Source organism: Schistocerca cancellata, unplaced genomic scaffold (genome assembly GCF_023864275.1).
Source record: "Schistocerca cancellata isolate TAMUIC-IGC-003103 unplaced genomic scaffold, iqSchCanc2.1 HiC_scaffold_1082, whole genome shotgun sequence".
Taxonomy (NCBI): domain Eukaryota; kingdom Metazoa; phylum Arthropoda; class Insecta; order Orthoptera; family Acrididae; genus Schistocerca; species Schistocerca cancellata.
The window spans coordinates 299,085-319,932 of record NW_026047081.1 but is presented as its reverse complement, the minus strand read 5'-3'; the positions used below and the strand labels follow the sequence as shown (position 1 = coordinate 319,932).

Here is a 20,848-nt window from a genome sequence, read left to right as displayed (position 1 = left end):
CGATCACCACAAGTGCGCGACGTTGGGCGTTGTCAGTGCTTGGGCGGGTGACCGCCTGCGAACATAGGGCACTGTCGACAGTTTCAATTCGTATTTCTCTTTCCTCTTCGGTTTCGGAGCTGCAGCGCTATTCGGTCAAGGGCACTGGCGCCACGTTTTTGCCTCTCGGTATGCCATGCTCGCGCCGTGCGGCCACAGTGAAATGAAGGAGCGTGTTGTAAAATTTCAACAAAGAAAAAAAAAAAGAAATCTACTAGTAATAAAACGGAATTTGCCTGACAGAACATGTAAAATCAGACAATACATGATAACAGGCAGCAGGTATTTACTTGTGGCATAAGTAATGTTGTGCCCGGCTCGCCGTATCTCTCTCAGTCGTTTCGCGTGCTTGTCCTTTTGATATAGGCCGATTGGAGAGCGTCAAGCTCTCGCGTCAGCTGAGCAAAGTCGAGACAAGTCGAGACTCAAGGGGAATCGACCGCACACGCTATAGGGTGGCGTGCAGCGGGTAAGATGGGAAAGAAACATTAATTTAAGGACGCGTGGCAAAAGTACTCATACGCAAAAGTAAAAGCTGCTGCGGTGGCCGGGAATCGAACCCGGATCAACTGCTTGGAAGGCAACTATGCTTACCATTACACCCACCACCGCACAGTTCCCTTCCGCGCCTCGCCAGCGCGCTGTGTCTGCTTCCCGCCTGTCGGCGGCGGCAGAAGGTGGTCGTAGCTGTAGGCGCGATACGGGGTAGGCGAGCTCATCCAGGCAGCGTCTCTACGCACATTTCGCGTCTTTGGCAAGAGTCGTCGCGTGCGTGCGCCACAAGAGTACTTAGACGATCATTTTTAAGCAGTGCAGTGCAGGATTTCAGCGTCTGTAGCAATCTCTCGAGAGGATGCGACGGCGCTGGACGGCAGTCCCACTTTCCCCTCAGGACGTCTGCCGCGGAAAGCACCAGGAAGCTGTGAAGTAGCTGAGCATCGGTGTTCAGTGTAGAATGCTCGCCTGCCACGCGGGCGGCCCGGGTTCGATTCCCGGCCGATGCATCGTTTGTTTTTTTCTCCGATAGTGGTGCTGCGTGTCTTTCGCACTCGAACTGCGTGAGCCATGAGAATGAACCGCGGGATTCGTGTGGAAAGAAGCAATCATGCAGCGCGCACGACTGCTCGTTTGGACTCTTGCGTGCTATTGTACATACTGGCGTCGGCCTAGCATCGCAAGTTGCCTGCCGCGCCGGGAATGCACGTGTAGCAACAGAAAAAATGAGCCAGGGAGTGCAGACTCTCTACCACTGGTATTCGGTACTTAGCAAGATTCAGAAGCTGTGGAGATCGCCTGCCTCGGTAGCGCAGTAGGCAGCGCGTAAGTCTCATAATCTTAAGGTCGTGAGTTCGATCCTCACCGGGGCATTTAATTTACTATCGTTCACAGCTGAGTCGACGACTCTGGGTTGCGAGGAGCGAACACTTAGTAGTTTGTTATCCACAAGGCTTCAACGACTCAGCGTGAAAATGTTTACATCCCGTTATTACTAGTTGCAGTTCTTTTGTAAAATTTTCAAGAAAAAAAGTACTAGTAATAAAACTGAATTTCGTATGATATAACATGTAAAGTCACACAATGTATGACCTGCTATATAATGACAGGCAGCATGGTCTTACTTGCGAAATAAGTAAATTAAATATTACTACTTACAGCTTTGCTTTTCCTCCTACCGCTGCAACAACGAGGCCAAAAGCAAGGACTGTGACTTTTGCCATACGCGAGAAGATGCTCGCAAACAGGGAAAGTGCGTAACGGAAAGCGAGTGGAGGGGTGTAAACCCGGAGAAGAATGTGCACGTCCGGTGTGGTCTAGTGGCTAGGATACCTGGCTTTCACCCAGGAGGCCCGGGTTCGATTCCCGGTACCGGAATGGAATTTTTTCGGAACAAATGACGACAAGTTTTGACCGTGCGAAATGCTGTTTCACGTCTCCTCGCATTATAGCTACTGGTTCGTAAACGTCGGCTGACAACAGTCGAGAGAAACGGGCACGCAACGAAATTACTACGAGCAGCGGCATAGAGGGAGAAGAGACGCTGGTCCACTGTTGGATTGCTGCCATAGAAATGTTACATGGCAATACGCAGAGCAATTCCCGCGAAGCAATGGGAGACTTTCTGCACCGAGGCCCGTTAGCTCAGTTGGTTAGAGCGTCGTGCTAATAACGCGAAGGTCGTGGGTTCGATCCCCCCACGGGCCACTACGATTTTACTATTTCAAAAAGGCAACGCCGATTTCCCTGGGGAAGTATGGTGACAAAGAAATCGTCACATTGTGTGGGAGCTGATAGGGGACCCGAACGCGACTTGTCGGGACGCGCTAAAACATTTCACTGGTCACAGCACGCTGAACACACAGTTTCTCGTCCGATCACCACAAGTGCGCGACGTTGGGCGTTGTCAGTGCTTGGGCGGGTGACCGCCTGCGAACATAGGGCACTGTCGACAGTTTCAATTCGTATTTCTCTTTCTCTTCGGTTTCGGAGCTGCAGCGCTATTCGGTCAAGGGCACTGGCGCCACGTTTTGCCTCTCGGTATGCAAGTCGCGCCGTGCGGCCACAGTGAAATGAAGGAGCGTGTTGTAAAATTTTCAACAAAGAAAAAAAAAAAGAAATCTACTAGTAATAAAACGGAATTTGCCTGACAGAACATGTAAAATCAGACAATACATGATAACAGGCAGCAGGTATTTACTTGTGCATAAGTAATGTTGTGCCCGGCTGCCGTATCTCTCTCAGTCGTTTCGCGTGCTTGTCCTTTTGATATAGGCCGATTGGAGAGCGTCAGCTCTCGCGTCAGCTGAGCAAAGTCGAGACAAGTCGAGACTCAAGGGGAATCGACGCACACGCTATAGGGTGGCGTGCAGCGGGTAAGATGGGGAAAGAAACATTAATTTAAGGACGCGTGGCAAAAGTACTCATACGCAAAAGTAAAAGCCTGCTGCGGTGGCCGGGAATCGAACCCGGATCAACTGCTTGGAAGGCAACTATGCTTACCATTACACCACCACCGCACAGTTCCCTTCCGCGCCTCGCCAGCCGCGCTGTGTCTGCTTCCCGCCTGTCGGCGGCGGCAGAAGGTGGTCGTAGCTGTAGGCGCGTTACGGGGTAGGCGAGCTCATCCAGGCAGCGTCTCTACGCACATTTCGCGTCCTTTGGCAAGAGTCGTCGCGTGCGTGCGCCACAAGAGTACTTAGACGATCATTTTTAAGCAGTGCAGTGCAGGATTCAGCGTCTGTAGCAATCTCTCGAGAGGATGCGACGGCGCTGGACGGCAGTCCACTTTCCCTCAGACGTCTGCCGCGGAAAGCACAGGAAGCGTGTGAACTAGCTGAGCATCGGTGGTTCAGTGGTAGAATGCTCGCCTGCCACGCGGGCGGCCCGGGTTCGATTCCCGGCCACGATGCATCGTTTTGTTTTTTTCTCCGATAGTGGTGCTGCGTGTCTTTCGCACTCGAACTGCGTGAGCCATGAGAATGAACCGCGGGATTCCGTGTGGAAAGAAGCAATCATGCAGCGCGCACGACTGCTCGTTTGGACTCTTGCGTGCTATTGTACATACTGGCGTCGGCCTAGCATCGCAAGTTGCCTGCCGCGCCGGGAATGCACGTGTAGCAACAGAAAAAATGAGCCAGGGAGTGCAGACTCTCTACCACTGGTATTCGGTACTTAGCAAGATTCCAGAAGCTGTGGCGATCGCCTGCCTCGGTAGCGCAGTAGGCAGCGCGTAAGTCTCATAATCTAAGGTCGTGAGTTCGATCCTCACCCGGGGCATTTAATTTACTATCGTTCACAGCTGAGTCGACGACTCTGGGGTTGCGAAGGAGCGAACACTTAGTAGTTTGTTATCCACAAGGCTTCAACGACTCAGCGTGAAAATGTTTACATCCCGTTATTACTAGTTGCAGTTCTTTTGTAAAATTTTCAAGAAAAAAAGTACTAGTAATAAAACTGAATTTCGTATGATATAACATGTAAAGTCACACAATGTATGACCTGCTATATAATGACAGGCAGCAGGTCTTTACTTGCGAAATAAGTAAATAAATATTACTACTTACAGCTTTGCTTTTCCTCCTACCGCTGCAACAACGAGGCCAAAAGCAAAGGACTGTGACTTTTGCCATACGCGAGAAGATGCTCGCAAACAGGGAAAGTGCGTAACGGAAAGCGAGTGGAGGGGGTGTAAACCCGGAGAAGAATGTGCACGTCCGGTGTGGTCTAGTGGCTAGGATACCTGGCTTTCACCCAGGAGGCCCGGGTTCGATTCCCGGTACCGGAATGGAATTTTTTCGGAACAAATGACGACAAGTTTTGACCGTGCGAAATGCTGTTTCACGTCCTCCTCGCATTATAGCTACTGGTTCGTAAACGTCGGCTGACAACAGTCGAGAGAAACGGGCACGCAACGAAATTACTACGAGCAGCGGCATAGAGGGAGAAGAGACGCTGGTCCACTGTTGGATTGCTGCCATAGAAATGTTACATGGCAATACGCAGAGCAATTCCCGCGAAGCAATGGGAGACTTTCTGCACCGAGGCCCGTTAGCTCAGTTGGTTAGAGCGTCGTGCTAATAACGCGAAGGTCGTGGGTTCGATCCCCCCACGGGCCACTACGATTTTACTATTTCAAAAAGGCAACGCCGATTTCCCTGGGGAAGTATGGTGACAAAGAAATCGTCACATTGTGTGGGAGCTGATAGGGGACCCGAACGCGACTTGTCGGGACGCGCTAAAACATTTCACTGGTCACAGCACGCTGAACACACAGTTTCTCGTCCGATCACCACAAGTGCGCGACGTTGGGCGTTGTCAGTGCTTGGGCGGGTGACCGCCTGCGAACATAGGGCACTGTCGACAGTTTCAATTCGTATTTCTCTTTCCTCTTCGGTTTCGGAGCTGCAGCGCTATTCGGTCAAGGGCACTGGCGCCACGTTTTGCCTCTCGGTATGCCAAGTCGCGCCGTGCGGCCACAGTGAAATGAAGGAGCGTGTTGTAAAATTTTCAACAAAGAAAAAAAAAAAGAAATCTACTAGTAATAAAACGGAATTTGCCTGACAGAACATGTAAAATCAGACAATACATGATAACAGGCAGCAGGTATTTACTTGTGGCATAAGTAATGTTGTGCCCGGCTCGCCGTATCTCTCTCAGTCGTTTCGCGTGCTTGTCCTTTTGATATAGGCCGATTGGAGAGCGTCAGCTCTCGCGTCAGCTGAGCAAAGTCGAGACAAGTCGAGACTCAAGGGGAATCGACGCACACGCTATAGGGTGGCGTGCAGCGGGTAAGATGGGGAAAGAAACATTAATTTAAGGACGCGTGGCAAAAGTACTCATACGCAAAAGTAAAAGCCTGCTGCGGTGGCCGGGAATCGAACCCGGATCAACTGCTTGGAAGGCAACTATGCTTACCATTACACCACCACCGCACAGTTCCCTTCCGCGCCTCGCCAGCCGCGCTGTGTCTGCTTCCCGCCTGTCGGCGGCGGCAGAAGGTGGTCGTAGCTGTAGGCGCGTTACGGGGTAGGCGAGCTCATCCAGGCAGCGTCTCTACGCACATTTCGCGTCCTTTGGCAAGAGTCGTCGCGTGCGTGCGCCACAAGAGTACTTAGACGATCATTTTTAAGCAGTGCAGTGCAGGATTCAGCGTCTGTAGCAATCTCTCGAGAGGATGCGACGGCGCTGGACGGCAGTCCCACTTTCCCCTCAGACGTCTGCCGCGGAAAGCACCAGGAAGCTGTGAACTAGCTGAGCATCGGTGGTTCAGTGGTAGAATGCTCGCCTGCCACGCGGGCGGCCCGGGTTCGATTCCCGGCCGATGCATCGTTTTGTTTTTTTCTCCGATAGTGGTGCTGCGTGTCTTTCGCACTCGAACTGCGTGAGCCATGAGAATGAACCGCGGGATTCCGTGTGGAAAGAAGCAATCATGCAGCGCGCACGACTGCTCGTTTGGACTCTTGCGTGCTATTGTACATACTGGCGTCGGCCTAGCATCGCAAGTTGCCTGCCGCGCCGGGAATGCACGTGTAGCAACAGAAAAAATGAGCCAGGGAGTGCAGACTCTCTACCACTGGTATTCGGTACTTAGCAAGATTCCAGAAGCTGTGGCGATCGCCTGCCTCGGTAGCGCAGTAGGCAGCGCGTAAGTCTCATAATCTTAAGGTCGTGAGTTCGATCCTCACCCGGGGCATTTAATTTACTATCGTTCACAGCTGAGTCGACGACTCTGGGGTTGCGAAGGAGCGAAACACTTAGTAGTTTGTTATCCACAAGGCTTCAACGACTCAGCGTGAAAATGTTTACATCCCGTTATTACTAGTTGCAGTTCTTTTGTAAAATTTTCAAGAAAAAAAGTACTAGTAATAAAACTGAATTTCGTATGATATAACATGTAAAGTCACACAATGTATGACCTGCTATATAATGACAGGCAGCAGGTCTTTACTTGCGAAATAAGTAAATAAATATTACTACTTACAGCTTTGCTTTTCCTCCTACCGCTGCAACAACGAGGCCAAAAGCAAAGGACTGTGACTTTTGCCATACGCGAGAAGATGCTCGCAAACAGGGAAAGTGCGTAACGGAAAGCGAGTGGAGGGGGTGTAAACCCGGAGAAGAATGTGCACGTCCGGTGTGGTCTAGTGGCTAGGATACCTGGCTTTCACCCAGGAGGCCCGGGTTCGATTCCCGGTACCGGAATGGAATTTTTTCGGAACAAATGACGACAAGTTTTGACCGTGCGAAATGCTGTTTCACGTCCTCCTCGCATTATAGCTACTGGTTCGTAAACGTCGGCTGACAACAGTCGAGAGAAACGGGCACGCAACGAAATTACTACGAGCAGCGGCATAGAGGGAGAAGAGACGCTGGTCCACTGTTGGATTGCTGCCATAGAAATGTTACATGGCAATACGCAGAGCAATTCCCGCGAAGCAATGGGAGACTTTCTGCACCGAGGCCCGTTAGCTCAGTTGGTTAGAGCGTCGTGCTAATAACGCGAAGGTCGTGGGTTCGATCCCCCCACGGGCCACTACGATTTTACTATTTCAAAAAGGCAACGCCGATTTCCCTGGGGAAGTATGGTGACAAAGAAATCGTCACATTGTGTGGGAGCTGATAGGGGACCCGAACGCGACTTGTCGGGACGCGCTAAAACATTTCACTGGTCACAGCACGCTGAACACACAGTTTCTCGTCCGATCACCACAAGTGCGCGACGTTGGGCGTTGTCAGTGCTTGGGCGGGTGACCGCCTGCGAACATAGGGCACTGTCGACAGTTTCAATTCGTATTTCTCTTTCCTCTTCGGTTTCGGAGCTGCAGCGCTATTCGGTCAAGGGCACTGGCGCCACGTTTTGCCTCTCGGTATGCCAAGTCGCGCCGTGCGGCCACAGTGAAATGAAGGAGCGTGTTGTAAAATTTTCAACAAAGAAAAAAAAAAAGAAATCTACTAGTAATAAAACGGAATTTGCCTGACAGAACATGTAAAATCAGACAATACATGATAACAGGCAGCAGGTATTTACTTGTGGCATAAGTAATGTTGTGCCCGGCTCGCCGTATCTCTCTCAGTCGTTTCGCGTGCTTGTCCTTTTGATATAGGCCGATTGGAGAGCGTCAGCTCTCGCGTCAGCTGAGCAAAGTCGAGACAAGTCGAGACTCAAGGGGAATCGACGCACACGCTATAGGGTGGCGTGCAGCGGGTAAGATGGGGAAAGAAACATTAATTTAAGGACGCGTGGCAAAAGTACTCATACGCAAAAGTAAAAGCCTGCTGCGGTGGCCGGGAATCGAACCCGGATCAACTGCTTGGAAGGCAACTATGCTTACCATTACACCACCACCGCACAGTTCCCTTCCGCGCCTCGCCAGCCGCGCTGTGTCTGCTTCCCGCCTGTCGGCGGCGGCAGAAGGTGGTCGTAGCTGTAGGCGCGTTACGGGGTAGGCGAGCTCATCCAGGCAGCGTCTCTACGCACATTTCGCGTCCTTTGGCAAGAGTCGTCGCGTGCGTGCGCCACAAGAGTACTTAGACGATCATTTTTAAGCAGTGCAGTGCAGGATTCAGCGTCTGTAGCAATCTCTCGAGAGGATGCGACGGCGCTGGACGGCAGTCCCACTTTCCCCTCAGACGTCTGCCGCGGAAAGCACCAGGAAGCTGTGAACTAGCTGAGCATCGGTGGTTCAGTGGTAGAATGCTCGCCTGCCACGCGGGCGGCCCGGGTTCGATTCCCGGCCGATGCATCGTTTTGTTTTTTTCTCCGATAGTGGTGCTGCGTGTCTTTCGCACTCGAACTGCGTGAGCCATGAGAATGAACCGCGGGATTCCGTGTGGAAAGAAGCAATCATGCAGCGCGCACGACTGCTCGTTTGGACTCTTGCGTGCTATTGTACATACTGGCGTCGGCCTAGCATCGCAAGTTGCCTGCCGCGCCGGGAATGCACGTGTAGCAACAGAAAAAATGAGCCAGGGAGTGCAGACTCTCTACCACTGGTATTCGGTACTTAGCAAGATTCCAGAAGCTGTGGCGATCGCCTGCCTCGGTAGCGCAGTAGGCAGCGCGTAAGTCTCATAATCTTAAGGTCGTGAGTTCGATCCTCACCCGGGGCATTTAATTTACTATCGTTCACAGCTGAGTCGACGACTCTGGGGTTGCGAAGGAGCGAAACACTTAGTAGTTTGTTATCCACAAGGCTTCAACGACTCAGCGTGAAAATGTTTACATCCCGTTATTACTAGTTGCAGTTCTTTTGTAAAATTTTCAAGAAAAAAAGTACTAGTAATAAAACTGAATTTCGTATGATATAACATGTAAAGTCACACAATGTATGACCTGCTATATAATGACAGGCAGCAGGTCTTTACTTGCGAAATAAGTAAATAAATATTACTACTTACAGCTTTGCTTTTCCTCCTACCGCTGCAACAACGAGGCCAAAAGCAAAGGACTGTGACTTTTGCCATACGCGAGAAGATGCTCGCAAACAGGGAAAGTGCGTAACGGAAAGCGAGTGGAGGGGGTGTAAACCCGGAGAAGAATGTGCACGTCCGGTGTGGTCTAGTGGCTAGGATACCTGGCTTTCACCCAGGAGGCCCGGGTTCGATTCCCGGTACCGGAATGGAATTTTTTCGGAACAAATGACGACAAGTTTTGACCGTGCGAAATGCTGTTTCACGTCCTCCTCGCATTATAGCTACTGGTTCGTAAACGTCGGCTGACAACAGTCGAGAGAAACGGGCACGCAACGAAATTACTACGAGCAGCGGCATAGAGGGAGAAGAGACGCTGGTCCACTGTTGGATTGCTGCCATAGAAATGTTACATGGCAATACGCAGAGCAATTCCCGCGAAGCAATGGGAGACTTTCTGCACCGAGGCCCGTTAGCTCAGTTGGTTAGAGCGTCGTGCTAATAACGCGAAGGTCGTGGGTTCGATCCCCCCACGGGCCACTACGATTTTACTATTTCAAAAAGGCAACGCCGATTTCCCTGGGGAAGTATGGTGACAAAGAAATCGTCACATTGTGTGGGAGCTGATAGGGGACCCGAACGCGACTTGTCGGGACGCGCTAAAACATTTCACTGGTCACAGCACGCTGAACACACAGTTTCTCGTCCGATCACCACAAGTGCGCGACGTTGGGCGTTGTCAGTGCTTGGGCGGGTGACCGCCTGCGAACATAGGGCACTGTCGACAGTTTCAATTCGTATTTCTCTTTCCTCTTCGGTTTCGGAGCTGCAGCGCTATTCGGTCAAGGGCACTGGCGCCACGTTTTGCCTCTCGGTATGCCAAGTCGCGCCGTGCGGCCACAGTGAAATGAAGGAGCGTGTTGTAAAATTTTCAACAAAGAAAAAAAAAAAAGAAATCTACTAGTAATAAAACTGAATTTGTCTGACAGAACATGTAAAATCAGACAATACATGATAACAGGCAGCAGGTATTTACTCGAGGCATAAGTAATGTTGTGCCCGCCTCGCCATACCTCTCTCAGTCGTTTCGCGTGCTTGTCCTTTTCATATAGGCCGATTGGAGAGCGTCAGCTCTCGCGTCAGCTGAGCAAAGTCGAGACAAGTCGAGACTCAAGGGGAATCGACGCACACGCTATAGGGTGGCGTGCAGCGGGTAAGATGGGGAAAGAAACATTAATTTAAGGACGCGTGGCAAAAGTACTCATACGCAAAAGTAAAAGCCTGCTGCGGTGGCCGGGAATCGAACCCGGATCAACTGCTTGGAAGGCAACTATGCTTACCATTACACCACCACCGCACAGTTCCCTTCCGCGCCTCGCCAGCCGCGCTGTGTCTGCTTCCCGCCTGTCGGCGGCGGCAGAAGGTGGTCGTAGCTGTAGGCGCGTTACGGGGTAGGCGAGCTCATCCAGGCAGCGTCTCTACGCACATTTCGCGTCCTTTGGCAAGAGTCGTCGCGTGCGTGCGCCACAAGAGTACTTAGACGATCATTTTTAAGCAGTGCAGTGCAGGATTCAGCGTCTGTAGCAATCTCTCGAGAGGATGCGACGGCGCTGGACGGCAGTCCCACTTTCCCCTCAGACGTCTGCCGCGGAAAGCACCAGGAAGCTGTGAACTAGCTGAGCATCGGTGGTTCAGTGGTAGAATGCTCGCCTGCCACGCGGGCGGCCCGGGTTCGATTCCCGGCCGATGCATCGTTTTGTTTTTTTCTCCGATAGTGGTGCTGCGTGTCTTTCGCACTCGAACTGCGTGAGCCATGAGAATGAACCGCGGGATTCCGTGTGGAAAGAAGCAATCATGCAGCGCGCACGACTGCTCGTTTGGACTCTTGCGTGCTATTGTACATACTGGCGTCAGCCTAGCATCGCAAGTTGCCTGCCGCGCCGGGAATGCACGTGTAGCAACAGAAAAAATGAGCCAGGGAGTGCAGACTCTCTACCACTGGTATTCGGTACTTAGCAAGATTCCAGAAGCTGTGGCGATCGCCTGCCTCGGTAGCGCAGTAGGCAGCGCGTAAGTCTCATAATCTTAAGGTCGTGAGTTCGATCCTCACCCGGGGCATTTAATTTACTATCGTTCACAGCTGAGTCGACGACTCTGGGGTTGCGAAGGAGCGAAACACTTAGTAGTTTGTTATCCACAAGGCTTCAACGACTCAGCGTGAAAATGTTTACATCCCGTTATTACTAGTTGCAGTTCTTTTGTAAAATTTTCAAGAAAAAAAGTACTAGTAATAAAACTGAATTTCGTATGATATAACATGTAAAGTCACACAATGTATGACCTGCTATATAATGACAGGCAGCAGGTCTTTACTTGCGAAATAAGTAAATAAATATTACTACTTACAGCTTTGCTTTTCCTCCTACCGCTGCAACAACGAGGCCAAAAGCAAAGGACTGTGACTTTTGCCATACGCGAGAAGATGCTCGCAAACAGGGAAAGTGCGTAACGGAAAGCGAGTGGAGGGGGTGTAAACCCGGAGAAGAATGTGCACGTCCGGTGTGGTCTAGTGGCTAGGATACCTGGCTTTCACCCAGGAGGCCCGGGTTCGATTCCCGGTACCGGAATGGAATTTTTTCGGAACAAATGACGACAAGTTTTGACCGTGCGAAATGCTGTTTCACGTCCTCCTCGCATTATAGCTACTGGTTCGTAAACGTCGGCTGACAACAGTCGAGAGAAACGGGCACGCAACGAAATTACTACGAGCAGCGGCATAGAGGGAGAAGAGACGCTGGTCCACTGTTGGATTGCTGCCATAGAAATGTTACATGGCAATACGCAGAGCAATTCCCGCGAAGCAATGGGAGACTTTCTGCACCGAGGCCCGTTAGCTCAGTTGGTTAGAGCGTCGTGCTAATAACGCGAAGGTCGTGGGTTCGATCCCCCCACGGGCCACTACGATTTTACTATTTCAAAAAGGCAACGCCGATTTCCCTGGGGAAGTATGGTGACAAAGAAATCGTCACATTGTGTGGGAGCTGATAGGGGACCCGAACGCGACTTGTCGGGACGCGCTAAAACATTTCACTGGTCACAGCACGCTGAACACACAGTTTCTCGTCCGATCACCACAAGTGCGCGACGTTGGGCGTTGTCAGTGCTTGGGCGGGTGACCGCCTGCGAACATAGGGCACTGTCGACAGTTTCAATTCGTATTTCTCTTTCCTCTTCGGTTTCGGAGCTGCAGCGCTATTCGGTCAAGGGCACTGGCGCCACGTTTTGCCTCTCGGTATGCCAAGTCGCGCCGTGCGGCCACAGTGAAATGAAGGAGCGTGTTGTAAAATTTTCAACAAAGAAAAAAAAAAAGAAATCTACTAGTAATAAAACGGAATTTGCCTGACAGAACATGTAAAATCAGACAATACATGATAACAGGCAGCAGGTATTTACTTGTGGCATAAGTAATGTTGTGCCCGGCTCGCCGTATCTCTCTCAGTCGTTTCGCGTGCTTGTCCTTTTGATATAGGCCGATTGGAGAGCGTCAGCTCTCGCGTCAGCTGAGCAAAGTCGAGACAAGTCGAGACTCAAGGGGAATCGACGCACACGCTATAGGGTGGCGTGCAGCGGGTAAGATGGGGAAAGAAACATTAATTTAAGGACGCGTGGCAAAAGTACTCATACGCAAAAGTAAAAGCCTGCTGCGGTGGCCGGGAATCGAACCCGGATCAACTGCTTGGAAGGCAACTATGCTTACCATTACACCACCACCGCACAGTTCCCTTCCGCGCCTCGCCAGCCGCGCTGTGTCTGCTTCCCGCCTGTCGGCGGCGGCAGAAGGTGGTCGTAGCTGTAGGCGCGTTACGGGGTAGGCGAGCTCATCCAGGCAGCGTCTCTACGCACATTTCGCGTCCTTTGGCAAGAGTCGTCGCGTGCGTGCGCCACAAGAGTACTTAGACGATCATTTTTAAGCAGTGCAGTGCAGGATTCAGCGTCTGTAGCAATCTCTCGAGAGGATGCGACGGCGCTGGACGGCAGTCCCACTTTCCCCTCAGACGTCTGCCGCGGAAAGCACCAGGAAGCTGTGAACTAGCTGAGCATCGGTGGTTCAGTGGTAGAATGCTCGCCTGCCACGCGGGCGGCCCGGGTTCGATTCCCGGCCGATGCATCGTTTTGTTTTTTTCTCCGATAGTGGTGCTGCGTGTCTTTCGCACTCGAACTGCGTGAGCCATGAGAATGAACCGCGGGATTCCGTGTGGAAAGAAGCAATCATGCAGCGCGCACGACTGCTCGTTTGGACTCTTGCGTGCTATTGTACATACTGGCGTCGGCCTAGCATCGCAAGTTGCCTGCCGCGCCGGGAATGCACGTGTAGCAACAGAAAAAATGAGCCAGGGAGTGCAGACTCTCTACCACTGGTATTCGGTACTTAGCAAGATTCCAGAAGCTGTGGCGATCGCCTGCCTCGGTAGCGCAGTAGGCAGCGCGTAAGTCTCATAATCTTAAGGTCGTGAGTTCGATCCTCACCCGGGGCATTTAATTTACTATCGTTCACAGCTGAGTCGACGACTCTGGGGTTGCGAAGGAGCGAAACACTTAGTAGTTTGTTATCCACAAGGCTTCAACGACTCAGCGTGAAAATGTTTACATCCCGTTATTACTAGTTGCAGTTCTTTTGTAAAATTTTCAAGAAAAAAAGTACTAGTAATAAAACTGAATTTCGTATGATATAACATGTAAAGTCACACAATGTATGACCTGCTATATAATGACAGGCAGCAGGTCTTTACTTGCGAAATAAGTAAATAAATATTACTACTTACAGCTTTGCTTTTCCTCCTACCGCTGCAACAACGAGGCCAAAAGCAAAGGACTGTGACTTTTGCCATACGCGAGAAGATGCTCGCAAACAGGGAAAGTGCGTAACGGAAAGCGAGTGGAGGGGGTGTAAACCCGGAGAAGAATGTGCACGTCCGGTGTGGTCTAGTGGCTAGGATACCTGGCTTTCACCCAGGAGGCCCGGGTTCGATTCCCGGTACCGGAATGGAATTTTTTCGGAACAAATGACGACAAGTTTTGACCGTGCGAAATGCTGTTTCACGTCCTCCTCGCATTATAGCTACTGGTTCGTAAACGTCGGCTGACAACAGTCGAGAGAAACGGGCACGCAACGAAATTACTACGAGCAGCGGCATAGAGGGAGAAGAGACGCTGGTCCACTGTTGGATTGCTGCCATAGAAATGTTACATGGCAATACGCAGAGCAATTCCCGCGAAGCAATGGGAGACTTTCTGCACCGAGGCCCGTTAGCTCAGTTGGTTAGAGCGTCGTGCTAATAACGCGAAGGTCGTGGGTTCGATCCCCCCACGGGCCACTACGATTTTACTATTTCAAAAAGGCAACGCCGATTTCCCTGGGGAAGTATGGTGACAAAGAAATCGTCACATTGTGTGGGAGCTGATAGGGGACCCGAACGCGACTTGTCGGGACGCGCTAAAACATTTCACTGGTCACAGCACGCTGAACACACAGTTTCTCGTCCGATCACCACAAGTGCGCGACGTTGGGCGTTGTCAGTGCTTGGGCGGGTGACCGCCTGCGAACATAGGGCACTGTCGACAGTTTCAATTCGTATTTCTCTTTCCTCTTCGGTTTCGGAGCTGCAGCGCTATTCGGTCAAGGGCACTGGCGCCACGTTTTGCCTCTCGGTATGCCAAGTCGCGCCGTGCGGCCACAGTGAAATGAAGGAGCGTGTTGTAAAATTTTCAACAAAGAAAAAAAAAAAGAAATCTACTAGTAATAAAACGGAATTTGCCTGACAGAACATGTAAAATCAGACAATACATGATAACAGGCAGCAGGTATTTACTTGTGGCATAAGTAATGTTGTGCCCGGCTCGCCGTATCTCTCTCAGTCGTTTCGCGTGCTTGTCCTTTTGATATAGGCCGATTGGAGAGTGTCAGCTCTCGCGTCAGCTGAGCAAAGTCGAGACAAGTCGAGACTCAAGGGGAATCGACGCACACGCTATAGGGTGGCGTGCAGCGGGTAAGATGGGGAAAGAAACATTAATTTAAGGACGCGTGGCAAAAGTACTCATACGCAAAAGTAAAAGCCTGCTGCGGTGGCCGGGAATCGAACCCGGATCAACTGCTTGGAAGGCAACTATGCTTACCATTACACCACCACCGCACAGTTCCCTTCCGCGCCTCGCCAGCCGCGCTGTGTCTGCTTCCCGCCTGTCGGCGGCGGCAGAAGGTGGTCGTAGCTGTAGGCGCGTTACGGGGTAGGCGAGCTCATCCAGGCAGCGTCTCTACGCACATTTCGCGTCCTTTGGCAAGAGTCGTCGCGTGCGTGCGCCACAAGAGTACTTAGACGATCATTTTTAAGCAGTGCAGTGCAGGATTCAGCGTCTGTAGCAATCTCTCGAGAGGATGCGACGGCGCTGGACGGCAGTCCCACTTTCCCCTCAGACGTCTGCCGCGGAAAGCACCAGGAAGCTGTGAACTAGCTGAGCATCGGTGGTTCAGTGGTAGAATGCTCGCCTGCCACGCGGGCGGCCCGGGTTCGATTCCCGGCCGATGCATCGTTTTGTTTTTTTCTCCGATAGTGGTGCTGCGTGTCTTTCGCACTCGAACTGCGTGAGCCATGAGAATGAACCGCGGGATTCCGTGTGGAAAGAAGCAATCATGCAGCGCGCACGACTGCTCGTTTGGACTCTTGCGTGCTATTGTACATACTGGCGTCGGCCTAGCATCGCAAGTTGCCTGCCGCGCCGGGAATGCACGTGTAGCAACAGAAAAAATGAGCCAGGGAGTGCAGACTCTCTACCACTGGTATTCGGTACTTAGCAAGATTCCAGAAGCTGTGGCGATCGCCTGCCTCGGTAGCGCAGTAGGCAGCGCGTAAGTCTCATAATCTTAAGGTCGTGAGTTCGATCCTCACCCGGGGCATTTAATTTACTATCGTTCACAGCTGAGTCGACGACTCTGGGGTTGCGAAGGAGCGAAACACTTAGTAGTTTGTTATCCACAAGGCTTCAACGACTCAGCGTGAAAATGTTTACATCCCGTTATTACTAGTTGCAGTTCTTTTGTAAAATTTTCAAGAAAAAAAGTACTAGTAATAAAACTGAATTTCGTATGATATAACATGTAAAGTCACACAATGTATGACCTGCTATATAATGACAGGCAGCAGGTCTTTACTTGCGAAATAAGTAAATAAATATTACTACTTACAGCTTTGCTTTTCCTCCTACCGCTGCAACAACGAGGCCAAAAGCAAAGGACTGTGACTTTTGCCATACGCGAGAAGATGCTCGCAAACAGGGAAAGTGCGTAACGGAAAGCGAGTGGAGGGGGTGTAAACCCGGAGAAGAATGTGCACGTCCGGTGTGGTCTAGTGGCTAGGATACCTGGCTTTCACCCAGGAGGCCCGGGTTCGATTCCCGGTACCGGAATGGAATTTTTTCGGAACAAATGACGACAAGTTTTGACCGTGCGAAATGCTGTTTCACGTCCTCCTCGCATTATAGCTACTGGTTCGTAAACGTCGGCTGACAACAGTCGAGAGAAACGGGCACGCAACGAAATTACTACGAGCAGCGGCATAGAGGGAGAAGAGACGCTGGTCCACTGTTGGATTGCTGCCATAGAAATGTTACATGGCAATACGCAGAGCAATTCCCGCGAAGCAATGGGAGACTTTCTGCACCGAGGCCCGTTAGCTCAGTTGGTTAGAGCGTCGTGCTAATAACGCGAAGGTCGTGGGTTCGATCCCCCCACGGGCCACTACGATTTTACTATTTCAAAAAGGCAACGCCGATTTCCCTGGGGAAGTATGGTGACAAAGAAATCGTCACATTGTGTGGGAGCTGATAGGGGACCCGAACGCGACTTGTCGGGACGCGCTAAAACATTTCACTGGTCACAGCACGCTGAACACACAGTTTCTCGTCCGATCACCACAAGTGCGCGACGTTGGGCGTTGTCAGTGCTTGGGCGGGTGACCGCCTGCGAACATAGGGCACTGTCGACAGTTTCAATTCGTATTTCTCTTTCCTCTTCGGTTTCGGAGCTGCAGCGCTATTCGGTCAAGGGCACTGGCGCCACGTTTTGCCTCTCGGTATGCCAAGTCGCGCCGTGCGGCCACAGTGAAATGAAGGAGCGTGTTGTAAAATTTTCAACAAAGAAAAAAAAAAAAAGAAATCTACTAGTAATAAAACGGAATTTGCCTGACAGAACATGTAAAATCAGACAATACATGATAACAGGCAGCAGGTATTTACTTGTGGCATAAGTAATGTTGTGCCCGGCTCGCCGTATCTCTCTCAGTCGTTTCGCGTGCTTGTCCTTTTGATATAGGCCGATTGGAGAGCGTCAGCTCTCGCGTCAGCTGAGCAAAGTCGAGACAAGTCGAGACTCAAGGGGAATCGACGCACACGCTATAGGGTGGCGTGCAGCGGGTAAGATGGGGAAAGAAACATTAATTTAAGGACGCGTGGCAAAAGTACTCATACGCAAAAGTAAAAGCCTGCTGCGGTGGCCGGGAATCGAACCCGGATCAACTGCTTGGAAGGCAACTATGCTTACCATTACACCACCACCGCACAGTTCCCTTCCGCGCCTCGCCAGCCGCGCTGTGTCTGCTTCCCGCCTGTCGGCGGCGGCAGAAGGTGGTCGTAGCTGTAGGCGCGTTACGGGGTAGGCGACCTCATCCAGGCAGCGTCTCTACGCACATTTCGCGTCCTTTGGCAAGAGTCGTCGCGTGCGTGCGCCACAAGAGTACTTAGACGATCATTTTTAAGCAGTGCAGTGCAGGATTCAGCGTCTGTAGCAATCTCTCGAGAGGATGCGACGGCGCTGGACGGCAGTCCCACTTTCCCCTCAGACGTCTGCCGCGGAAAGCACCAGGAAGCTGTGAACTAGCTGAGCATCGGTAGTTCAGTGGTAGAATGCTCGCCTGCCACGCGGGCGGCCCGGGTTCGATTCCCGGCCGATGCATCGTTTTGTTTTTTTCTCCGATAGTGGTGCTGCGTGTCTTTCGCACTCGAACTGCGTGAGCCATGAGAATGAACCGCGGGATTCCGTGTGGAAAGAAGCAATCATGCAGCGCGCACGACTGCTCGTTTGGACTCTTGCGTGCTATTGTACATACTGGCGTCGGCCTAGCATCGCAAGTTGCCTGCCGCGCCGGGAATGCACGTGTAGCAACAGAAAAAATGAGCCAGGGAGTGCAGACTCTCTACCACTGGTATTCGGTACTTAGCAAGATTCCAGAAGCTGTGGCGATCGCCTGCCTCGGTAGCGCAGTAGGCAGCGCGTAAGTCTCATAATCTTAAGGTCGTGAGTTCGATCCTCACCCGGGGCATTTAATTTACTATCGTTCACAGCTGAGTCGACGACTCTGGGGTTGCGAAGGAGCGAAACACTTAGTAGTTTGTTATCCACAAGGCTTCAACGACTCAGCGTGAAAATGTTTACATCCCGTTATTACTAGTTGCAGTTCTTTTGTAAAATTTTCAAGAAAAAAAGTACTAGTAATAAAACTGAATTTCGTATGATATAACATGTAAAGTCACACAATGTATGACCTGCTATATAATGACAGGCAGCAGGTCTTTACTTGCGAAATAAGTAAATAAATATTACTACTTACAGCTTTGCTTTTCCTCCTACCGCTGCAACAACGAGGCCAAAAGCAAAGGACTGTGACTTTTGCCATACGCGAGAAGATGCTCGCAAACAGGGAAAGTGCGTAACGGAAAGCGAGTGGAGGGGGTGTAAACCCGGAGAAGAATGTGCACGTCCGGTGTGGTCTAGTGGCTAGGATACCTGGCTTTCACCCAGGAGGCCCGGGTTCGATTCCCGGTACCGGAATGGAATTTTTTCGGAACAAATGACGACAAGTTTTGACCGTGCGAAATGCTGTTTCACGTCCTCCTCGCATTATAGCTACTGGTTCGTAAACGTCGGCTGACAACAGTCGAGAGAAACGGGCACGCAACGAAATTACTACGAGCAGCGGCATAGAGGGAGAAGAGACGCTGGTCCACTGTTGGATTGCTGCCATAGAAATGTTACATGGCAATACGCAGAGCAATTCCCGCGAAGCAATGGGAGACTTTCTGCACCGAGGCCCGTTAGCTCAGTTGGTTAGAGCGTCGTGCTAATAACGCGAAGGTCGTGGGTTCGATCCCCCCACGGGCCACTACGATTTTACTATTTCAAAAAGGCAACGCCGATTTCCCTGGGGAAGTATGGTGACAAAGAAATCGTCACATTGTGTGGGAGCTGATAGGGGACCCGAACGCGACTTGTCGGGACGCGCTAAAACATTTCACTGGTCACAGCACGCTGAACACACAGTTTCTCGTCCGATCACCACAAGTGCGCGACGTTGGGCGTTGTCAGTGCTTGGGCGGGTGACCGCCTGCGAACATAGGGCACTGTCGACAGTTTCAATTCGTATTTCTCTTTCCTCTTCGGTTTCGGAGCTGCAGCGCTATTCGGTCAAGGGCACTGGCGCCACGTTTTGCCTCTCGGTATGCCAAGTCGCGCCGTGCGGCCACAGTGAAATGAAGGAGCGTGTTGTAAAATTTTCAACAAAGAAAAAAAAAAAAAGAAATCTACTAGTAATAAAACGGAATTTGCCTGACAGAACATGTAAAATCAGACAATACATGATAACAGGCAGCAGGTATTTACTTGTGGCATAAGTAATGTTGTGCCCGGCTCGCCGTATCTCTCTCAGTCGTTTCGCGTGCTTGTCCTTTTGATATAGGCCGATTGGAGAGCGTCAGCTCTCGCGTCAGCTGAGCAAAGTCGAGACAAGTCGAGACTCAAGGGGAATCGACGCACACGCTATAGGGTGGCGTGCAGCGGGTAAGATGGGGAAAGAAACATTAATTTAAGGACGCGTGGCAAAAGTACTCATACGCAAAAGTAAAAGCCTGCTGCGGTGGCCGGGAATCGAACCCGGATCAACTGCTTGGAAGGCAACTATGCTTACCATTACACCACCACCGCACAGTTCCCTTCCGCGCCTCGCCAGCCGCGCTGTGTCTGCTTCCCGCCTGTCGGCGGCGGCAGAAGGTGGTCGTAGCTGTAGGCGCGTTACGGGGTAGGCGACCTCATCCAGGCAGCGTCTCTACGCACATTTCGCGTCCTTTGGCAAGAGTCGTCGCGTGCGTGCGCCACAAGAGTACTTAGACGATCATTTTTAAGCAGTGCAGTGCAGGATTCAGCGTCTGTAGCAATCTCTCGAGAGGATGCGACGGCGCTGGACGGCAGTCCCACTTTCCCCTCAGACGTCTGCCGCGGAAAGCACCAGGAAGCTGTGAACTAGCTGAGCATCGGTGGTTCAGTGGTAGAATGCTCGCCTGCCACGCGGGCGGCCCGGGTTCGATTCCCGGCCGATGCATCGTTTTGTTTTTTTCTCCGATAGTGGTGCTGCGTGTCTTTCGCACTCGAACTGCGTGAGCCATGAGAATGAACCGCGGGATTCCGTGTGGAAAGAAGCAATCATGCAGCGCGCACGACTGCTCGTTTGGACTCTTGCGTGCTATTGTACATACTGGCGTCGGCCTAGCATCGCAAGTTGCCTGCCGCGCCGGGAATGCACGTGTAGCAACAGAAAAAATGAGCCAGGGAGTGCAGACTCTCTACCACTGGTATTCGGTACTTAGCAAGATTCCAGAAGCTGTGGCGATCGCCTGCCTCGGTAGCGCAGTAGGCAGCGCGTAAGTCTCATAATCTTAAGGTCGTGAGTTCGATCCTCACCCGGGGCATTTAATTTACTATCGTTCACAGCTGAGTCGACGACTCTGGGGTTGCGAAGGAGCGAAACACTTAGTAGTTTGTTATCCACAAGGCTTCAACGACTCAGCGTGAAAATGTTTA

General features: G+C 51.4%; 41 non-coding genes across 41 annotated transcripts; 32 read left to right on the top strand and 9 right to left on the bottom strand.

The window, feature by feature from the left end:
- Window positions 1–578: 578 nt before the first annotated feature.
- Window positions 579–651, bottom strand: Trnag-ucc (transfer RNA glycine (anticodon UCC)). The gene has a single exon. It is a non-coding gene; the product is annotated as a tRNA-Gly (tRNA).
- Window positions 652–1,839: 1,188 nt separating this feature from the next.
- On the top strand, window positions 1,840–1,911 carry Trnae-uuc (transfer RNA glutamic acid (anticodon UUC)). The gene has a single exon. It is a non-coding gene; the product is annotated as a tRNA-Glu (tRNA).
- Window positions 1,912–2,167: 256 nt separating this feature from the next.
- Window positions 2,168–2,241, top strand: Trnai-aau (transfer RNA isoleucine (anticodon AAU)). Its single transcript has one exon. It is a non-coding gene; the product is annotated as a tRNA-Ile (tRNA).
- Window positions 2,242–2,981: 740 nt separating this feature from the next.
- Trnag-ucc (transfer RNA glycine (anticodon UCC)) lies at window positions 2,982–3,053 on the bottom strand. The gene has a single exon. It is a non-coding gene; the product is annotated as a tRNA-Gly (tRNA).
- A 321-nt stretch (window positions 3,054–3,374) lies between these two features.
- Window positions 3,375–3,447, top strand: Trnag-gcc (transfer RNA glycine (anticodon GCC)). Its single transcript has one exon. It is a non-coding gene; the product is annotated as a tRNA-Gly (tRNA).
- A 294-nt stretch (window positions 3,448–3,741) lies between these two features.
- On the top strand, window positions 3,742–3,813 carry Trnam-cau (transfer RNA methionine (anticodon CAU)). Its single transcript has one exon. It is a non-coding gene; the product is annotated as a tRNA-Met (tRNA).
- A 436-nt stretch (window positions 3,814–4,249) lies between these two features.
- Window positions 4,250–4,321, top strand: Trnae-uuc (transfer RNA glutamic acid (anticodon UUC)). The gene has a single exon. It is a non-coding gene; the product is annotated as a tRNA-Glu (tRNA).
- A 257-nt stretch (window positions 4,322–4,578) lies between these two features.
- Window positions 4,579–4,652, top strand: Trnai-aau (transfer RNA isoleucine (anticodon AAU)). Its single transcript has one exon. It is a non-coding gene; the product is annotated as a tRNA-Ile (tRNA).
- A 744-nt stretch (window positions 4,653–5,396) lies between these two features.
- Window positions 5,397–5,468, bottom strand: Trnag-ucc (transfer RNA glycine (anticodon UCC)). The gene has a single exon. It is a non-coding gene; the product is annotated as a tRNA-Gly (tRNA).
- A 323-nt stretch (window positions 5,469–5,791) lies between these two features.
- Trnag-gcc (transfer RNA glycine (anticodon GCC)) lies at window positions 5,792–5,862 on the top strand. Its single transcript has one exon. It is a non-coding gene; the product is annotated as a tRNA-Gly (tRNA).
- Window positions 5,863–6,156: 294 nt separating this feature from the next.
- Window positions 6,157–6,229, top strand: Trnam-cau (transfer RNA methionine (anticodon CAU)). The gene has a single exon. It is a non-coding gene; the product is annotated as a tRNA-Met (tRNA).
- A 437-nt stretch (window positions 6,230–6,666) lies between these two features.
- Trnae-uuc (transfer RNA glutamic acid (anticodon UUC)) lies at window positions 6,667–6,738 on the top strand. Its single transcript has one exon. It is a non-coding gene; the product is annotated as a tRNA-Glu (tRNA).
- Window positions 6,739–6,995: 257 nt separating this feature from the next.
- Window positions 6,996–7,069, top strand: Trnai-aau (transfer RNA isoleucine (anticodon AAU)). The gene has a single exon. It is a non-coding gene; the product is annotated as a tRNA-Ile (tRNA).
- A 744-nt stretch (window positions 7,070–7,813) lies between these two features.
- Trnag-ucc (transfer RNA glycine (anticodon UCC)) lies at window positions 7,814–7,885 on the bottom strand. The gene has a single exon. It is a non-coding gene; the product is annotated as a tRNA-Gly (tRNA).
- A 323-nt stretch (window positions 7,886–8,208) lies between these two features.
- Window positions 8,209–8,279, top strand: Trnag-gcc (transfer RNA glycine (anticodon GCC)). Its single transcript has one exon. It is a non-coding gene; the product is annotated as a tRNA-Gly (tRNA).
- A 294-nt stretch (window positions 8,280–8,573) lies between these two features.
- Trnam-cau (transfer RNA methionine (anticodon CAU)) lies at window positions 8,574–8,646 on the top strand. Its single transcript has one exon. It is a non-coding gene; the product is annotated as a tRNA-Met (tRNA).
- Window positions 8,647–9,083: 437 nt separating this feature from the next.
- On the top strand, window positions 9,084–9,155 carry Trnae-uuc (transfer RNA glutamic acid (anticodon UUC)). Its single transcript has one exon. It is a non-coding gene; the product is annotated as a tRNA-Glu (tRNA).
- A 257-nt stretch (window positions 9,156–9,412) lies between these two features.
- Window positions 9,413–9,486, top strand: Trnai-aau (transfer RNA isoleucine (anticodon AAU)). The gene has a single exon. It is a non-coding gene; the product is annotated as a tRNA-Ile (tRNA).
- A 745-nt stretch (window positions 9,487–10,231) lies between these two features.
- Window positions 10,232–10,303, bottom strand: Trnag-ucc (transfer RNA glycine (anticodon UCC)). The gene has a single exon. It is a non-coding gene; the product is annotated as a tRNA-Gly (tRNA).
- Window positions 10,304–10,626: 323 nt separating this feature from the next.
- On the top strand, window positions 10,627–10,697 carry Trnag-gcc (transfer RNA glycine (anticodon GCC)). Its single transcript has one exon. It is a non-coding gene; the product is annotated as a tRNA-Gly (tRNA).
- Window positions 10,698–10,991: 294 nt separating this feature from the next.
- Window positions 10,992–11,064, top strand: Trnam-cau (transfer RNA methionine (anticodon CAU)). The gene has a single exon. It is a non-coding gene; the product is annotated as a tRNA-Met (tRNA).
- A 437-nt stretch (window positions 11,065–11,501) lies between these two features.
- On the top strand, window positions 11,502–11,573 carry Trnae-uuc (transfer RNA glutamic acid (anticodon UUC)). Its single transcript has one exon. It is a non-coding gene; the product is annotated as a tRNA-Glu (tRNA).
- A 257-nt stretch (window positions 11,574–11,830) lies between these two features.
- Trnai-aau (transfer RNA isoleucine (anticodon AAU)) lies at window positions 11,831–11,904 on the top strand. Its single transcript has one exon. It is a non-coding gene; the product is annotated as a tRNA-Ile (tRNA).
- Window positions 11,905–12,648: 744 nt separating this feature from the next.
- On the bottom strand, window positions 12,649–12,720 carry Trnag-ucc (transfer RNA glycine (anticodon UCC)). Its single transcript has one exon. It is a non-coding gene; the product is annotated as a tRNA-Gly (tRNA).
- Window positions 12,721–13,043: 323 nt separating this feature from the next.
- On the top strand, window positions 13,044–13,114 carry Trnag-gcc (transfer RNA glycine (anticodon GCC)). The gene has a single exon. It is a non-coding gene; the product is annotated as a tRNA-Gly (tRNA).
- A 294-nt stretch (window positions 13,115–13,408) lies between these two features.
- Trnam-cau (transfer RNA methionine (anticodon CAU)) lies at window positions 13,409–13,481 on the top strand. The gene has a single exon. It is a non-coding gene; the product is annotated as a tRNA-Met (tRNA).
- Window positions 13,482–13,918: 437 nt separating this feature from the next.
- Trnae-uuc (transfer RNA glutamic acid (anticodon UUC)) lies at window positions 13,919–13,990 on the top strand. Its single transcript has one exon. It is a non-coding gene; the product is annotated as a tRNA-Glu (tRNA).
- Window positions 13,991–14,247: 257 nt separating this feature from the next.
- Window positions 14,248–14,321, top strand: Trnai-aau (transfer RNA isoleucine (anticodon AAU)). The gene has a single exon. It is a non-coding gene; the product is annotated as a tRNA-Ile (tRNA).
- Window positions 14,322–15,065: 744 nt separating this feature from the next.
- On the bottom strand, window positions 15,066–15,137 carry Trnag-ucc (transfer RNA glycine (anticodon UCC)). Its single transcript has one exon. It is a non-coding gene; the product is annotated as a tRNA-Gly (tRNA).
- A 323-nt stretch (window positions 15,138–15,460) lies between these two features.
- Window positions 15,461–15,531, top strand: Trnag-gcc (transfer RNA glycine (anticodon GCC)). Its single transcript has one exon. It is a non-coding gene; the product is annotated as a tRNA-Gly (tRNA).
- A 294-nt stretch (window positions 15,532–15,825) lies between these two features.
- On the top strand, window positions 15,826–15,898 carry Trnam-cau (transfer RNA methionine (anticodon CAU)). The gene has a single exon. It is a non-coding gene; the product is annotated as a tRNA-Met (tRNA).
- A 437-nt stretch (window positions 15,899–16,335) lies between these two features.
- Trnae-uuc (transfer RNA glutamic acid (anticodon UUC)) lies at window positions 16,336–16,407 on the top strand. Its single transcript has one exon. It is a non-coding gene; the product is annotated as a tRNA-Glu (tRNA).
- Window positions 16,408–16,664: 257 nt separating this feature from the next.
- Window positions 16,665–16,738, top strand: Trnai-aau (transfer RNA isoleucine (anticodon AAU)). Its single transcript has one exon. It is a non-coding gene; the product is annotated as a tRNA-Ile (tRNA).
- A 746-nt stretch (window positions 16,739–17,484) lies between these two features.
- Window positions 17,485–17,556, bottom strand: Trnag-ucc (transfer RNA glycine (anticodon UCC)). The gene has a single exon. It is a non-coding gene; the product is annotated as a tRNA-Gly (tRNA).
- Window positions 17,557–17,879: 323 nt separating this feature from the next.
- Window positions 17,880–17,950, top strand: Trnag-gcc (transfer RNA glycine (anticodon GCC)). Its single transcript has one exon. It is a non-coding gene; the product is annotated as a tRNA-Gly (tRNA).
- Window positions 17,951–18,244: 294 nt separating this feature from the next.
- Window positions 18,245–18,317, top strand: Trnam-cau (transfer RNA methionine (anticodon CAU)). Its single transcript has one exon. It is a non-coding gene; the product is annotated as a tRNA-Met (tRNA).
- A 437-nt stretch (window positions 18,318–18,754) lies between these two features.
- On the top strand, window positions 18,755–18,826 carry Trnae-uuc (transfer RNA glutamic acid (anticodon UUC)). The gene has a single exon. It is a non-coding gene; the product is annotated as a tRNA-Glu (tRNA).
- Window positions 18,827–19,083: 257 nt separating this feature from the next.
- On the top strand, window positions 19,084–19,157 carry Trnai-aau (transfer RNA isoleucine (anticodon AAU)). Its single transcript has one exon. It is a non-coding gene; the product is annotated as a tRNA-Ile (tRNA).
- Window positions 19,158–19,903: 746 nt separating this feature from the next.
- Trnag-ucc (transfer RNA glycine (anticodon UCC)) lies at window positions 19,904–19,975 on the bottom strand. Its single transcript has one exon. It is a non-coding gene; the product is annotated as a tRNA-Gly (tRNA).
- A 323-nt stretch (window positions 19,976–20,298) lies between these two features.
- Window positions 20,299–20,369, top strand: Trnag-gcc (transfer RNA glycine (anticodon GCC)). The gene has a single exon. It is a non-coding gene; the product is annotated as a tRNA-Gly (tRNA).
- A 294-nt stretch (window positions 20,370–20,663) lies between these two features.
- Window positions 20,664–20,736, top strand: Trnam-cau (transfer RNA methionine (anticodon CAU)). The gene has a single exon. It is a non-coding gene; the product is annotated as a tRNA-Met (tRNA).
- Window positions 20,737–20,848: the final 112 nt, after the last annotated feature.